Genomic DNA, 5,809 nt, shown 5'->3' with positions numbered 1-5,809 from the left:
TGGAGGTTGCTATGAGCTGTAATGCCATGGCACTCTACCCAGGGGGACAGCTTGAGGCTCTGTCTCAAAAAAAAAAAAAGAGTTTGAGGTTGCTGTGAGCTATGATGATGCCATGACACTCTACCCACAGTGACAGAATGAGACTTGGTCTCAAAAAAAACTTATTATATATATATTAAGACTAGATGTCATGTGCAAAATCTCTCCCAAGGATTCTCATCATGCTGCCTGGTATTCCCAGGGCCTGGCACAGAGCTGACACTTAGTAGGTATCAAGGATACCCTGTACCCTTTCTCATTTAGTCCTAGCATATATTAAGTGCTCAATAAATGTTAACTTCCTTTTTAACTCCTGTGCCTTTAGTTTCCCAGGTATCTGCGGTGACTTCCTCCCTAGTTGCCCTTTCTTACCTTCCTTTCCCTCCCTCCCTCCCTCCCTCTCTCTCTCTCTCCTCTCTTTCTTTCTTTGACAGAGCCTCAAGCTGTCATGCTGGGTACAGTGCTGTGGCATCACAGCTCACAGCAACCCCCAACTCCTGGGCTCAAGCGATTCTCTTGCCTCCACCTCCCAAGTAGCTGGCACCACAGGCACCTGCCACAACGTCTGGCTATTTTTTGGTTGCAGCCATCATTGTTGTTTGGCAGGCTGGGCTCTATTCGAACCACCAGCTCAGGTATATGTGGCTGGCACCTTAGCCGCTTGACCCACAGGTGCCGAGTCCCTACCCTTACTTTCAGTCAACACATTCAGCACTCTGAGAGCCCAAGGTGGGTGGATAGCTTGAACTCCCGAGACCAGCCTGAGCAAAAACGAGACCCCTGTCTCTACTAAAAATAGAAAAAATTGAAGCAAGAGGATTGCCTGTCCCCAAGAGTTGGAGGTTATTGTGAGCTATGACACCAGGGCACTCTACCTAAGGCAACAGGTTTAGACTCTGTCTCAAAGGAAAAAAAAAAAAACAACCAACATACTCCAGGGGCCTAAAGAGGGGAGCAGGGCCCAGAAGTGTTGCATGAGTAGTGGATGCTAGAACTGGGTGCCCAGACCAGAGAGGAGGGGGTCTGGGAAGACACCCCTATTGTCTAGGGGCATCCTACAGACTAGTTGCCTCACCTGTGACGATTCTGGGCTCTATATTACAACCTACTTCACAGAGAAGGGAGCGCTTTCCTGTCTGGGGAAGCCCAGAGATTTCCATGTGGCGTTTCTGCCTCCCTGGAAGCGGCAAAAGGCGCCAACCCAGCTCGCAGATTTGGGCAGGAAGCGAGGACATCTGTTCCCACACGAGCTCAGGAAAGGCCGAGAACTGAGAAGGAAACGTGTGTCCTCCTTGTGGGGGGCCCTGAGAGTTGGCTGGAAGGTGTGTGCTTGAATCCAAGCCTGGGAAGGAAAGACCAGAGGGAGTGGCCGGCTAATAAGGCTGCTGGGGTGGGGAGGGGTCACCCCCGCTGTCTCAGGGGCATCCTACAGACCAGTTGCTGGTCTGTTTCTCCTCCCACCTCTAGGTTGCCTCACCTGTGGCGATTCTGGGCTCTATGTTACAATCTACTTCACAGATGAGGCACTGTAGTTCCTCATTTGCCCAGGCCCTAGTCAATGGGGGTACAGCTGATGTTTGAACCAGACGTTGTCAGATTCTGAAGCTCACATTCTCATTCTCTCTCCTTCAGAGGGTCAATCGCTCTGCCCCTGCCCGATCAGGAGGCAGCCAAATCTGTCCTGGGAAGCTCCTCTCCTCTCTGTAGCCCCCACCCCAGGAGCCCATCTATACCCATCAGCCACGTGGTCCTTGGCTTATCAGCCATCCCATTTTTGGTCCTGCAACATCAGGGCCGAAGGCACCTTGTCCTCTTGGTATGGGGGTCACGGGTACCCAGTGCATGCCCAGGATGAATTTGCTTCCTGGGTCTAAGAGACCCAAAGGGCTGGTGGCCTTGTCTGTAGCCCCTCTAGAAAAGGCAGGTTCAGATGGCCCCAGGATTCTGCAGACCACTGCACTTAGAGGCAGGGAAGCTGAGTTCTAGGGCTCAGGGAATTTCTTTTCTAGTCTGTAAAATGAGTATCACAGGCCTGTCCTGCCTATGGCAGCGGGGGATGGGGAGGGACCAGGAACCTGGGTGGCCATTCATGTTGTGTCCAGCAAGGAACCAAGGGTGCCTGGCAGTGACTCCTCAAATACCATCTGCTTCCTGATCTGGCTCAGACTACCCCAGGTGAGCCCTAGAAGTGGGACAGGTTGGGAGACTCAGGCTGGTAGAGGGAAAAACACATGAAGCCAGGGTGAGGTGGGAAGCCCTGCTGGCTGGGCCCCTCTCTGCTCCTGCCCCTGAACTTGCCAGTCCTCAGGCCCACCTTTCAAGGAGGTCCAGGCCTCTCTGCGTCTCTCTCCTCTGAAGTTTGCTGCTACCAGCATTAGCTACAACTACTAGCAAATTGTACCTACATACAATTTATTTTTCAGATACAGGAACCAAGAACTGGTAAGAGAAAGGGACTGTCCTAAGATTCTACAGAAAGGAAAAGGCATGGGACAATGGTAAATGCTAGTGCTGAGATCGCTCTTACTGTGCCATAGGCACTGTTCCTGGGAATGTACCATGTGACAATTCACTTAAGCCTCACAGAACCCCAATGGAGTAAGAGTGCTATTACCACCACCCCATTTTACAGAGTGATGCTAGAGCACAGAGAGGTCAAGCAACTTGGTTCAGGTCACTCAGCAACTAAGCTAAGGAGCTAAGATACAAAGCCAGACATCCAAGCTCACGACCAGTAGGATTTACTGTCTCTGTACATGGAGACCACGGCAGGAAAGGCTTACCTGGCAGACCTGAACAGGGCAGGGCAGGACCGTCACTAGAGAGTTACGAGGACCCATTAGGAGGAGAAGCAGTCAATAGACACACAGAATGAGTTGCGCACGGCTAGCTGCAGGCGAAAATGACTTTATTTTTTCCCAGTGGCTGCCTCTTAACCCTGTTCTGAGGGCAGTCTTCCCACCTCTAGAGGAAATCTCCTAGTTTTTTTAGTCACTCTTGGGGTTTTACCTGATTTTTAAAAAATATTAAAATAGTCTAGTTTAATAGCAAAACTTCAAGCTGTATTCAAAGCTTCTCCTCTCTGCAGCTCAAAGACAGGGAAGGAGACATGGTGGGCTTCTCCTCTAGGACCCCGGCTTGGTCTGCTGTCCTCATCCCACTGTGTGCCTCTGGATTGGAGTTTGGGGCAGGGAGGGGAGGGAGGTGGCAGGACAGGTCTGACCTGGCTGGTTCAGGTGCTCTCAGGTGGGGTAGGTGCCTGGAAGCTGGTCCTTTCTCATTAGGGGCACTTCTGTCAGTTCCTCAGAGACTCCATGGCTAGGTATCTCCCACCTATTGTTCTTACCTGGGCAAAGCCTCCTCTGACAGCTGGCTTACAGCCCCTCTCAGCACCAGGCTTCTGGGGAGGGTCCCATGTCCTTCCCTGCCTCACCCCCCTCCCCTGTCTCAGATCCTTTTGAGGCAGGATCCTATTTCAAACCAATCCTCAAACCAGCCCCATTCTTCAAGGCTCACATTTGCATCCTGCCTCCCAAAGTGCTGTTCCCAAGCAGCCTCCTGGGAAAAGGGAATCTCTAAGCTTTGTCCCTAGTCACTTCATTTCCCAAATTCCAATGGACATATGCCATGCTCTCTGCTTCTCTGATGCTCCTTCATTTGACTTGAGGTGGGGGAAGTGATGCCACCACCTGTCCCTAAAGAGACCTCTGTCTTCAGTCTCCCACCACGTCGTGCAAGGCTTCCTAGCCCCTTGGCCATGGGGCATGGGGGCCGGGAGCATTTTTTATCCAGCTCTTCTGCAAGTGTACATTTCACAAAGGGACTTGGTCTCCACTGTCCTCAGCTTTTGGAGTCTGGGCTGGAGGGGACAACAGGGTTGGCAAGGAAAGATGGATTGAAGTGACATTTCCATTCAGGGCTTAGTCAGGACCACTCCACTTGTGGGGGGCCACAAAGGACTGAGTCAAAGACAAGGCACAGGGCTCAGGCCCCAACTAGGAGACGAGTCAGGCAGCCTGTGGGGTGCATTGGTTTTGAACGAGGAGTTTGGGGCATCACATCAAGGTGGAGAAGAAAGGCTGAAAACGAGACTTTGAAGTTGGCCATTTAGCTTTTAGTCCCAGCAGCACAAGTTAACTAATGGAGTCACCTGGAACAAATGACTCAGCCTCCCTCTCCAGTGTCCTTGTGTAAAAGTGAGACTTGAATGTGCAGCTCAGAGCTGGGCTCATGGAGCCCTCAGGAGAGCTTCTTGCAAACCTCATTTTGTAGACAGGAAACTAAGGCACAGAACAGGAGAACAATATGCCCTGGGGACTGCACGGCCAGGCGGCCCAGCTTCAATGACTGCACCCTTAACCACTGTGCCATGCACTGCCTATGTTGGCTGGGTGGTTAAGAGTCAAATCCTGGCCCTGGCACTTAGCAATTTCTGAGCGAGTCACTTCACCTTTCTGAGCCTCAGTTGCCTTGTCCATATATTGTGGAAACCATATTGTCTGATGCTGTGGTTTGAGTATTTGTCCCCTCTAAACTTAGGGTGAAATTTCATCTCCAATGTGGCAATATTGAGAGGTTGACAATATTTAGGAGTTGATTGGGTCATAAGAACTCTCCACTCACGGTAATGGGGTGAGACTGGTGGTTTTGTTAAGAAGAGAAAGACTTGAGCTAGCACCCAGCCAGGTGATGCCCTACACCAGGGGTCCTCAAACTTTTTAAACAGGGGGCCAGTTCACTGTCCCTCAGACCATTGGAGGGCTGGACTGTGGGCCCTAGGATGAGTCGGCTGCTAAGCAGGACAGGCAGCAGTGGCAAAAATGCCCGGTGGGCCAGATAAATGTCCTCGGTGGACCGCATGTGGCCCGTGGGTTTGAGGACGCCTGCCCTACACTGCCTTGGACTCTGCAGAAAGGTGCCACCAGTATGAAGGCCTTTATGCAGGCCCCTTGACCATGAACTTCTTTTTTTTGGGGGGGGGGTCAGAGTCTGATTATGTTGCCCTTAGGAGAATGCCATGGCATCACAGCTCACAGCAACCTTAAACTCTTGGGCTTAAGCGATTCTCTTGCCTCAGCTTCCCTAGTAGCTGGGACTACAGGCACCCATCACAACGCCTGGCTATTTTTTGTTGCAGTTGTCATTGTCGTTTATCAGGCCCAGGCCAGGTTCGAACCCACTAGCCTCAGTGTATGTGGCTGGCGCTCTACTCACTGAGCTATGGGCACCACCCAACCTTGCACTTCTTGGCCTCCATAACTGTAAGAAGTTTACTAAAGAAAGGGAATTTACATGTAAATTACCCAGTTTCAGGTATTACATTCTAAGCGACAGAAAACAAAGACATCTGGATTTGGGGGATTTAATGAGTCAATTCTGTAAAGTCCACTCTGTATATACTAGCTTTCCTTATGATAATTCTGAGTTGGAAAGGATAATTAGAGGAAGCTCCCTCCCCCATTTAATAGAAGATGATATAGAGACTTAGAGAAGGTGACTGAACAGCCGGAGATCACACAGCTGGCAGAACTGCGACTTGAGCCACTGTTTTTCCACTAGCTTTAAGCTGTTCCATGTGTGTGTGGGAGGGGGGCGGGGGGAACATCAAGAATTGGTGAGCAGACAGCTGGAACACTTTTGGAAGGCACACTTGTGGTCACGTCTGGGCACATGGATCCTGAAGGTGTCCTTTTTAATTTTTTTTTTTGAGACAGAGCCTCAAGCTGTCGCCCTAGGTAGAGTACTGTGGCATCACAGCTCACAGCAACCT

The sequence above is a fragment of the Otolemur garnettii genome, unplaced genomic scaffold, assembly GCF_000181295.1.
Source record: "Otolemur garnettii isolate 467f Iridium unplaced genomic scaffold, OtoGar3 scaffold00007, whole genome shotgun sequence".
NCBI classification, from domain to species: domain Eukaryota; kingdom Metazoa; phylum Chordata; class Mammalia; order Primates; family Galagidae; genus Otolemur; species Otolemur garnettii.
Note: the sequence above shows the minus strand (reverse complement) of the source record.